Raw genomic sequence first — 12,280 nt, 5'->3', positions numbered from 1 at the left:
TGTGTCTCCATCAATATACTCCAGCCCCCTGTGTGTCTCCGTCAATATACCCCAGCCACTCATGTGCCTCCATCAATATACTCCAGCCACTCATGTGTCTCCATCAATATACTCCAGCCCTGTGTGTCTCCATCAATATACCCCAGCCACTCCTGCATCTCCATCAATTAGATAATTACTACTGTATTGTGGATTTTATGTACTGTTTAAAATAAATAGATTTGATCTGTTATGTTACACTTCTCCAATATACTGGAGTTGGTACATAATATACAATAAAATATGCTGTACTTTTTAGACATTGGTTTCTCTGGTTTTTGTTGAGCCCTCCATGCAGTACTGTTATTATTATCTAATAATTGCCTAGGAAATATATTTTCTCACATTGTTGTTTTCCCTGTCCTAGGAATTTTGTGACTTAAAATTCAGGGGGCCTTTGATATTCACAAGTTATTCTCCATCAATATACCCCAGCCACTCATGCATCTCCATCAATATACCCCAGCTACTCATGTGACTCCATCATTATACCCCAGCCAGTCATTTGTCTCCATTAATATACCCCAGCCACTCATGTGTCTCCATCAGTATACCCCAGCCAGTCATTTGTCTCCATCAATATACCCCAGCCACTCATGTGACTCCATCAATATACCCCAGCCACTCCTGCGTCTCCATTAATATACTCCAGCCCCCTGTGTGTCTCCATCAATTTACCCCAGCCACTCATGTGCCTCCATCAATATACTCCTGCCACTCATGTGTCTCCATCAATATACCCCAGCCACTCCTGCATCTCCATCAATATACTCCAGCCCCTCATGTGTCTCCATCAATATACTCCAGCCACTCATGTGTCTCCATCAATATACTCCAGCCACTCGTGTGTCTCCATCAATATACTCCAGCCACTCATGTGTCTGCATCAATATACCTCAGCCACCGTGTGTCTCCATCAATATACCCCAGCCCCCGTGTGTCTCCATCATTATTCTCCAGCCATTTGTGTGTCTCCATCATTATTCTTCAGGCCCCCAGGTGTCTCCATCATTATTCTTCAGCCCGAGTATCTCCATCATTATTGCGCTGCCCCGTGTGTCTCCATAAATATACTCCAGCCCCCCCAGGTGTCTCCATCATTATTCTCCAGCCCCCGTGTGTCTTCCTCTTTATTCTCCAACCCTGTGTGTCTCCATTCTTTTTTTCTAGCCCCTCGTGTGCCTCCATCATTATTCTCCAGCGCCACAGGTGTCTCCATCATTATTTTCAATTCCCTGTGTGTCTCCATCATTATACTTCAGCCTCCCTCCCTGTCTCCATCAATATTCTCCAGCACGTGTGTCTCCATCAATATACTCCAACAACTCATGTGTCTCCATCAATATACCCCAGCTACTCATGTGTCTCAATCAATATACCCCAGCCACTCGTGTGTCTCCATCAATATACCCCAGCCACTCATGTGACTCCATCATTATACCCCAGCGAATCGGTCCATAGGCTATACTGTGACGGATGGTGTTAGATTAAAATACCTATTTCCGTAGCGTATCTTTAGGAAATCTTATCCTGTTCTACTGCCCTTATCGGTTTTTGTGTTTTCTCTATCCTTCGCAGAATACGTGGGATCTGTAGCTGTATTCTTAGCGTATCCGTAGCATATCTTTAGGAAATCTTATCCTATTCTACTGCCCTTATCGGTTTTTGTGTTTTCTCTATCCTTCGCAGAATACGTGGGATCTGTAGCTGTATGCGGAATTCATAGTTGACTCCCCCCGACCTAGTACCTGAAATTGTGATTATTCCCTGTGTCGTTTATTTTACCGTATGTTAAATCCGGTACATTTACCCAGTTTCTTGTTGAGAAGTCATCCAAAAAGGCAGCTGCTAGTCACATAATCCCGACCTACCTAACCGTTTAAAAAAAAATAAAGAATCAGGTTATTACGCAGCTTTTTGAAATTAAGCCCGTTCATCTGCCACCGCGTTGAACGATTTCTCCATCTGGCGAACTGCTGGCAATAATGAATGACATGCTTATGTATATTTTGTTTAGGCATATCAATATCGTGCCGTTTGAAGCAGGAAGTTGTGATCTCTGTGAGACCAACGAAGGACGCTTTGTGGAAGAAATATCCATAACGGGTAGGTTCGTCACGAAAGACTGTTTGTGGGCGGCTTCTTGGTTGAGTTGTGTATTCTCTCCCCTATCGAACCTAGTTGAAACGATTCTATTCTTGTTAAATCCAAAACAGATTTTAATTTGATTAGTGCGTTTCCTACGTCATCTCTGTGGGGCAAGTGATCTCGAACTCTGATAATCCAGCTGCGACACTTGGACCCAGGAATCAGTGGCAGAGGTAAAAGAATTGCATTAAATGTTGAGCAAACAGTGTGTCCGTTAGAAGAATGGGTCGAACCTTTTTTAGAGAAATTGAAACTCTTTATCTCACGGTGAAGTTTGATAGAATCTCTTTAGGGGATTGCCACTTGATCACTCGAATATCAATGAAGAGTATGGTGTTTTTATGAATTGTTATGAATGTAATGCCTGATATTTCTTGTATCTAGGGATTCCTATGTGTGCCTTGGTTGCGTCTATTGTTCCAGTTTATTATTAAATCACTTTCTTAGCAACAGTGGAGCTCCCCATTTGTGGGGCGATGTTTCAAAATAAAATGCTATTTATGGAGTTCTTATAACTTGGAACTGTACATGTCTATCCAATTGAATGAAATTTGCATAAACGGTACCTGATTCTGTGGACCTTATGAAAAGTACTAGGTTTTAAATTGGACCATTTGTATATCGAGTGTAAAATTGGAAATTATTGAACGGTCTATGAGGTTGTTGATTCTAAATTTAGTTTTTGTCTATAACAGATTGGCCACGGGTGTATTACAAATGTGCTGTGTTTTCCCCACTCTCTCGGCGTGAGAGCCCTGATGAAGGTGCGCCCGTCGATCCGGGCCCTGCACCGAAACGGGCGTTGGCGTTACGTGTTTCTGGGGTCCTGCCACATCGATCTGGACTCTCTGGCAGCTTGCTACGAAGACTCCGCAAGATCCTATTCATGTGTCACTCTGGGGATTACGTTGAGGAACTTGTACATAGTGTTTGGTGTATAAGGGGATACTTGTGCGTGATTGAATGAGAAGATAGTGGATGTATGTTGAGAGGTTGATGTGGAGTCATTATATTATGCGTATTTATTGATGTATGTTTTATGACCTAATGAATTGATGTGTTATGTTATCAAATATCTTGGATAAAATGTGTGCAAAGAAAATATGAGAAAGAAAATAAAGATTTTGTACACTTGTATTTGAAGTCTTTTCCACCCTGTGACCTTTTTGTCGCCCATTGGTGAGCTCCATGTTGTGCATTGAAATTAGTGGACTCTTTATGGGCCATTGCTTGATCCGCTTGGGTGGACTTTTTCCTTTGCAGTAGTGTAATTTTCCCCTGACGTCTGCCCTAAACCTTCTCAGGGGGCCCCTTTTGTATTGGTTCTCCATCATTATTCTCCAGCCCCATGTGTCTCCATTTTTACTCTCCAGCCCCCCTGTGTCTCCATTATTATTTTCCAGCCACCCTGTGTCTCCCGACATTACTCTCCAGCCCCGTGTGTCTCCACCATTATTCTTCAGCCCTCCTTGTGTCTCCATCATTATTCTCAAGTCCTGTGTGTCTCCCTCATCATTTGCCACCCTGTGTGTCTCCATCTTTATTCTCACGTCCTGTGTGTCTCCATCATTATTCTCCAGCCCCTGTGTGTCTTCATCATTATTCTCCAATCCCTCTTGTGTCTCCATTCTTATTGTCCAGTGCCATGTGTGTCTCCATCTTTATTCTCACGCCCTGTGTGTCTCCATCATTATTCTCCACCGGAAGGTCTCCATGTTTATTCTCCAGCCCCAGTGTGTTTCTATAATGATTCTCCAGCCCACGTGTGTCTCCATCATTAGTCTCCAGCCCCCATATGTCTCCATTCTTTTTTTCTAGCCCCTTGTGTGCCTCCATCATTATTCTTAATCCCCTGTGGCCTCCATCATTATTCTCCAGTGCCACAGGTGTCTCCATCATTATTCTCCAGCCCCCGTGTCTCCATCTTATTCTCCAGTGCCACAGGTGTCTCCATCATTATTCTCCAGCCCCCGTGTGTCTCCATCATTAGTCTCCAGCCCCGTGTGTCTCCATCATTAGTCTCCAGCCCCGCGTGTCTTCATCAGTATTCTTCAGCCCCCCTTGTGTCTCCATCATTAGTCTCCGTCCCCAGTGTGTCTCCATCATTAGTCTCCAGCCCCTTTGTGTCTCCATGTTTATTCTCCAGCCCCCGTGTGTCTTCATCCTTATTCTCCAGCCCCCATGTGTCTCCATCATTAGTCTCCAGCCCCCATATGTCTCCATTATTTTTTTCTAGCCCCTTGTGTGCCTCCATCATTATTCTTCAGCCCCACAGGTGTCTCCATCATTATTCTTAATCCCACGTGTGTCTCCATCATTATTCACCAGCCCCCCTTGTGTCTCCATCATTATTCTCCAGCCTCCATGTGTCTCCATCATTATTCCCAGCCCCCCCTTGTGTCTTTATCATTATTCTCCAACCCCCGTGTTTCTCCGTCATTGTTCTACAGCACCTGTGTGTATCCATCATTGCTCTCCAGCCCGTCTGGCTCCCTCTTTATTATCCACCCTGGGTGTCTCCATCTTTATTCCTTATCCCCCCCTTTGTGTCTCCATCATTATTCTTCAGTCCCCTTGTGTCTCCATCATTATTATCCACCGGAAGGTCTCCATGTTTATTCTCCAGCCCCACTGTGTCTCCATCATTATTCTCCAGCCCCTGTGTGTCTCCAATTCTTTCTATCCGTACTTACAGGATGTCACTTCTTAGTTCTGAGGAGACCCTAGTGTTGCAGATACCCATTGGTAACAAACAAAGAACTTTTTTAACTGCAAATTGGAATGTTTAGAGAACTTTTGGAGTTGTTTGTTACTCATACATGAACCTTTTTTTTACTTTCTGATAGTTGTACCGGTTTGGCTTCAGCAATGGAACACACTGCATTGTGTTGCAATTTGCAATGTGACTTCTCATGGACTTTTAAAAAAAAGTGAATATATAAGTAGCTATTAATCTCAATTAAAATGGTTTAGTGTGATTTTATTTTTATATACTATGAAGCATATAGGCTATTTAGTCTTTCTATTGAAAAATTATCTTACTAAAAGATACCAATTGAGAACCACTATTGCCTTAATATTGTATCTTAACCAGGTTTCCATAGGTTTATGGGTTGCTCTTGTAGCCTGATAAGAGAACTCAGTTGCTTGTAGCAGTGCACCTCTGGTTACAAAAGATGCAAATGAAGTACTCCTGAGGCCGGCTTACATCCCCCACCCTAACAAAAAAAAAAGTAACCTAATGGGGAGCTGCAGCCGACGTCTAATAGGTCAAGGGAGCCGTGGGTTGAAAAAGTTTGGGAACCACTGGTCTACGGGTACAAGTCAACGCAGCGCTCACGATTTGGATGCAGATAGCGGCAACGTTCGCTGGGGTTCGTGTTGCAGATCCCTTGTGTACCAACTGAAACAGCAAGTTCCAGAAGCACGCAAACAAAAGGGGGGGGGGGGGGGAGTCTTTTGTATCCCTGAGACTTCAGACGGGAGCCAAGCTCAGTTTAAGCCCTTGGAGAAATAGTCTGCAAGATGATGGAAGTTTCTGTAAAAGTTCCTTCTCCTTTCCTTGGCAATGAAGACACCACTACAGTCCAACTCAACAACAGCACACTGGCAGAGGGGCAGTCCAAACTCCTGCAGCTTCCTTTGGTTCTTCTTCTCGGCAGAGGTTTGTCTTGTGTTCCCAGAAGCGATCTAAAGCCCTGGGGTCTGGGCCCCAATATTTATCCTGCAAAATCCTTTGTCCTCTGAAGGCAAAGGGTCCTGTACCGATTCCAAACCAGTTCTGTGCAGTCCTGGAGCACTTTGTTTACATGCCTCCTTCTTTCCTTTGGCAGGGTGGGCCAGGGTCATCAGACAAACCACAGGAGGTGGAGCCAACAATGTGAAGGCAGGCACAGTCCTTTTCAGGCCCAGGTGCTTTTCCTCCCACCACTCTACATGCAGATAGGTCTATTCAGCCCTGTGCTGACTCACCCTGTCTCCTGGAGCCACCCCAGCTCCAGTCATTCACAAAACCAGACATACAATACACAGCCTAGCAGAGGCAGGCTGGATGGTTCTGCAGAGTGGGCTAAAGAACGGTGATGGATTAAACCCAGATCTGCTGACTGGGTGTGAGTGTTTGATTGGTTCAGATGCTCCGTCCATCACCACCCCCTTTTGTACCGCTTTGTTCGCCATAAGTTGGCAGGGTATGCTCAGACGTGAGTCCCTTGCTCACTTTGCCACTGGATTCAAGCAAGCCTAGCTGAAGACGGCTATAATGCCAGTAACTGGTCCTAGGAAGCTTGTTCCCGGTCCAGGGAAGGCTTGGCTTGGCAGTTCGGACTGTACTGTTCCCATGAGGCACAGGGTCAGACTGATTTGCATATGGCCAGGTCTGAACTGGGGTGGCAGAGTGGGCTAAAGAACGGTGATGGATTAAACCCAGATCTGTTGACTGGGTGTGAGTGTTAGAGTGGTTCAGATGCTCCGTCCATCACCACCCCCTTTTGTACTGCTTTGTTCGCCATAAGTTGGCAGGGTATGCCCAGAAGTGAGTCCCTTGCTCACTTTCCCACTGGATTCAACCAGGCCTGGCTGAAGACGGCTGTAATGACAGAAACCGGTCCTAGGAAGCTTGTTTCCGGTCCAGGGAAGGCATGGCTTGGCAGTTTGGCCTGTACTGTTCCCATGAGGCATAGGGTCAGACTGATTTGCATATGACCATGTCTGAACTGGGGTGGCAGAGTGGGCTAAAGAATGGTGATGGATTAATCCCAGATCTGTTGACTGGGTGTGAGTGTTTGATTGGTTCAGATGCTCCGTCCATCACCACCCCCTTTCGCAAAGTATTTAACCAGCAAAACATATCAAAAACAGAGCAGACAATCAGTGAAAAATGGAAGGGAGACTCACCCCAATGGTACCAGGTCTAACACCTGCCATCACATATTAACCCGCTGTCTCACTGTTTGGGAGCAATATAAAAAGACCAACTGCAAGCTACAACTAGTCATGTGACCCAGGATACAGGCTGCAGGCACAAAATGGTTGGGACAAGAAAATTCCAACTTTCTAAAAGTGGCATTTCCAAAATTAAAATCTGACTTTACCAATAAAGAGGGTTTTAAATTACAATTGTTTAGACAGCAAACTCGATATTCCTACAAGCTCCCAATTTAAAGTTATTACTTATTAAATGTAATAAGTTAGCCCAATGTTATCCCATGGGAAAGGCAGTGCCTGTAGTAGTGAAAAACGAATTTGAGAGTTTTTCACTACCAGGATATGCAAAAGTTAAAAGTACACATCCAACTTTTTAAATACACTGCACCCTGCCCTATGGGCTGTTTAGGGCTTACCCCATGTGTATGTAGTTTTAAACTCATTTCAACATGGCAAAGTAAACCTTTTGCTAGGCCTAAGCCTTCCCTTTTAATACAAATTAGTATTAATTTGTATTAAAAAGGAAGGCTTAGGCCTAGCAAAAGGTTTACTGTGCCATGTTGAAATGACAGTTTAAAACTACATACACAGTCTGCAATGGCAGGCTGAGATGTTTAAAAGGATACTTAAGTGGATGGCCCAATAAGTGCTGTAGGCCCACTAGTAGCATGTAATTTACAGGCCCTTGGCACAGGTAGTACCACTTTACTAGGGGCTTACAAGTAAATTTAATATGGAAATTGGGTATAACCCAATCCTACCATGTTTACAGAGAGAGCACAAGCACTTTAGCAGTGGTTAGCAATGGTAACGGGGGCAGAGACCTAGAAGCCAACAGAAATGCGATCAGCAAAACAATAGAGGAGTAAGCCAAAATGTTTGAGGTTAGACCACCCTAAGTCTGATAGGTCTAGCACACTTCAAAACATCCTCCTCAGCAAAGCAATTGATGTACAGTGCCATACTTGCAGGCAGGCACAACACAAAAACTCCCCTGCTAAGAAAATGTATTTAAAGACCACTGTAATGGCCGACCGGTTTAATTACAGGAACTGAGATGCAATCCTGCAACAAATGCGAGTGAAGGGCCCACAGAAATTCGAAGGTCACCCGATCTCTATCTTCCCAGATTATACTTTAAAGGAAAAATTATCTGGTAGTCAAAAAAATTCTATGTGATCTTAATCTATGATACAGCCTGATGTTCCCAGCGAAGCTTTGAGTAGTCCACCTGGGAAAGGTACATATTTTCTTTACAGCATCTGAGGCCAATGAATGGGTTGATACCTTAGGGGGGGTCCCCTTCTCAGGGATCCAAGCGGACAGGGACGTTGACCCCAATGGAAAAACAAAAGTCAACGCAACAGCGAGGCAAGCTGGAAGAAGCGGATGTGATGGTTCTCTTTCCTAGATGGGACATACTGTTGTGCACTCAGATGGTACACTGCGAGACACGGAGGTCCTGCCAGCAACAATTGAGTCCCAGTTGGACAGATGAAGTGGCCCTGAGAATGGCACAGACAGTACAGATGGGGGCCCGCCATGGACTGGTTTTGTGCGGTGGGCAGTGAGTAATGATATGATGAGGTGCTCAGTGGGAGACACAATGGGTCCGTCCCCTACCTGGGACTTGCGCGTTTTGAGACCACTTTTGATGATGTTAGGGAGCTGTATTTTGTATAATTGCTTTACAGCCTGTGCGGACTGTTTCTCACATGATACAAATATGAGGAATATGTGTATTTTTCAGTGTCAGGTGGGGGGACAGATGGTATCAACACAGTACATACTAGTTCCTTACTAATCTAGATGGGATAAGGTGGACATCCTAAAGATGTAGGGACCAGGGGTCTAGAAGCTGTGTTGGTGCTGTGGGTATGAACTCCCTGCGACTGCTACAGAGTACGGATCTCTAGCATAGTGTATTAGTTGTTACTTATCTGTGACCCTGGTTTGATCATAGATACGAAGCAGGGTTTATGGTGGGAACTGCAGATTCGTGTGCCACTTGCTCTTAGGCGGGCGGGTTTGCAGTACTGCCTAGGGGGTGGGGGGAATAGGGGAGTTATGTCTATATTACAGTTTTAAGGGGGATGTGGCTGCTTGTGTGATTGGATGTTGGTATGTGTGGCGTAGTTTTGTTTATTGGTGAATCCGGATCTTGTGCTGAGCCTAAATGATACAAAAGATGGCTGATGCAACATTTAAACTCCTGGCTTGGAACATCAGGGGACCGATGCAACTTGAGAACGGCGAAGAGTGTATGCATATCTCAAACTATATCATATCTCTATGGTCTATTTGCAGGAAATGCATGTTTGGGGGGGATTGAGCTCCCAGTTTCCGTAGACGCAGGAGGGAACAATTGTTCGATACGTCATAGTCAGGTTATGCACATGGCATCATGATATGGCTGGATCCGAGGGTACTGTTCCAGTATAGGGGACATGTGCAGGACCCGGAGGGTAGATTTGTTGTTTTGACTGGGGTCCTGGATAGGCGGGAGGTCTGCTTTGTGAATGTCTATGCTCCTGTTGTTGACTGTCCATCATTTTTCACTGATGTGGCAATGGCCACTGCTGTATTTCTGACCACTGACATGATACTGGCGGGCGATTGTAATTGTGTACTTGACTGGTCGTTAGAGCGTGAGTCCCCGCGGGAAAACACAAAACCCCAAATGACTGGCCAACTAAGGGATTGATGCAGGGCCTTGGCCTGGTGGATGTGTGGAGGGAGGGACACCCATGCTACAGACTATTCTTTTGTTAGTCAAGTCAGAGAGGCAGCCTATCTGGCGCAATGTATACCTGATCATTCCCCACTTCTAGTGCGCCTGCTGAGTGGACGTGTAGACCCAGAGGTTCCGCTATGGCGCTTGCGAGCAGAGGTGCTGACAGACCCACTATTTGCAGCTGTGGTGCGGGAGGAGCTTACACAATATTTCTGGCAGATCTGGAGAAGTTCAAGTAGCAGGGCATGACCTGTGTGCAATAAAGATTGTACTCAGGGGGTCTGCTTGCACACACCATTTGGGTTGAAACAACAGTTGGTCCGTGACTTAGAAAGATAATGAGGCAAGACTCTCTGACATGGAGGGGGTGGTCTCGACACAACCCCAGAAGCTTGAAGAATGGGGGCACACCGTATTGCTCTATTAAATGACTGGCAAAGGTTGAAAAAGTATACGTTCACTGCATATCGTCTGAGATTACATGACGAGCGGGGACTGGACAGGAGCCAGGTTGGCATGACTGCAGAGGAAACACGAGCCTATTTTGGCTTTATGAAATAGTAGAGGTAAAGTAGTTAACTCCCAGGTGCGTATAAATGAGGTGTTCAAGGTTCATATTGAAAGGGAGCATGCGAAAAGAGGGACCAGATCCAATGACATGGGCGTGGACTTTATGGCAGGTTTGAAAGTCCTTAGGTTGGGGACGAAGAGAGGCAATCCCTCGACACGGACATAACCAAAGAGGAGATCCTAGCATCATTGAGACGTCCGAATAGGACAAAAAGGCCAGGGGAGAGGGCCTTCTGGCCAAAGTTTACCATAAATATTCGTTTGTGATGCTTGATAGGCTGCTGGAGGTGTACCAACGCACTTCATCGCACGCCTTATGCACATGTTTGCTGATCTGGGTATTAAAACCATTTGCGGACATAATGAAAGTCATGTCAATACAGAAAGGGCAGAAGGGGGTTGTGACGTCCTGTACGACCAGTATTTGGGGACCAGTTCATCACGCAGGACAATGCAATTGACTCATTTGCTTTGGGTTCTGGACAATGCCTACAATACGCCAAGATATTGACCAGTGCGCACGAGATTCGGCCCTGTTTTCCTGAGGAACCACTGCCCTCACAAACGCTGCAGAGGTTGCTAGATCTGACTGGAGGATGAAGACTCGTAGCACATATGTATAGGACCCTACAAGATGACCTACTGGAAAGTGCACCAAAGGCACACATTAAATGAGAAGAGGAGCTAAATGAAAAAAGTTAGCCACAAATTCTTGGTGTTAGAGTTGTTACTGGCTACAAGGCGGATCAGCATTAAATGGATGAACACCCACCACCCAGATGTGCCGAATGGTTGCGGGATGAGTCTGAATGGGCGGTGGCCGAAGAGGTTAGAATGAAACAGGCGAGACAGGATGAACGACTGGAAGACGCTTTGGCAGCGTGGAGGCAAATGCTATTAATCCTGAGGAATGATGGAGCGCAGCAGATGGGAGGACACAATAATGAGGTATAAAGAATCCGTAACAATTGTCACAGGTAATGAGTCACTATTAGTAAAATAAATACTGGGATACTATGCCCCAAAGAGGCATCAAGACTACGGGCACGAAAGTAAAAGATTTAGTAACATGTTTCCACAGCACTGAAGATAACTGCAACATCGGCCACATGCTTTATATCAATAGATGTCGAGGGTTTATCTACATCATCACCACATGAGCAGCTATTGGGGGGGGGGGGCATTGGGGAATATATGTTTTAATCTGCAAGGAAATCAACCTGTGTTTCTGTAAATCTCCTATGGAAAAAATGATGGTTGTGAAATATACTATATTGATAAACCAATAACAAAATTAAAAAAACACAAGAACAATAACAAAGGCTATGGAGTGACATAGAGGATGGATGCATACTGTACAGAACAAAGAGACCATATACAAACGGGTGTGTACTTAGTACAGCAGGCTGAATGTATTGAAATGATCGCATCCTTCACTGGATGAGAAATGTTGGTGTTTATGTGGCTTGGAGCCTGGAGACGTCACTATTGCCCCAACCTTAAAGCCCAGTATACTTCCCTTCTATCGCAATACAAAAAAAACCATCTTAACTACTAAAACGGAATATTTCTCTTCTAAAATCTTAGCCGCCGAGAACCAGCCTAAAGAAATCTTTTCTATAGTCCACAATCTCGCCTATGCTGACAGAACCACCCTCAAACCCCCTCCGTCACAGTCTCTATGTGACTCCTTGAATACTTATTTCTTGGATAAAATCGAAACTATCAAAGCCAATATTCCTCCCCCTTCTTCTTCCTTCTATAATCCCCGTAGCCCTCCTGCAAAGGCTCACTTTGACTCATTCCCCCCCTTAACGGAAGAATCTCTCCTTTCCCTTCTATCCTTGGTCAAATCAGGTTCCC

Source organism: Lissotriton vulgaris, chromosome 12 (assembly GCF_964263255.1).
Source record: "Lissotriton vulgaris chromosome 12, aLisVul1.2, whole genome shotgun sequence".
Taxonomy (NCBI): domain Eukaryota; kingdom Metazoa; phylum Chordata; class Amphibia; order Caudata; family Salamandridae; genus Lissotriton; species Lissotriton vulgaris.
This window is presented reverse-complemented; position numbering follows the sequence as displayed.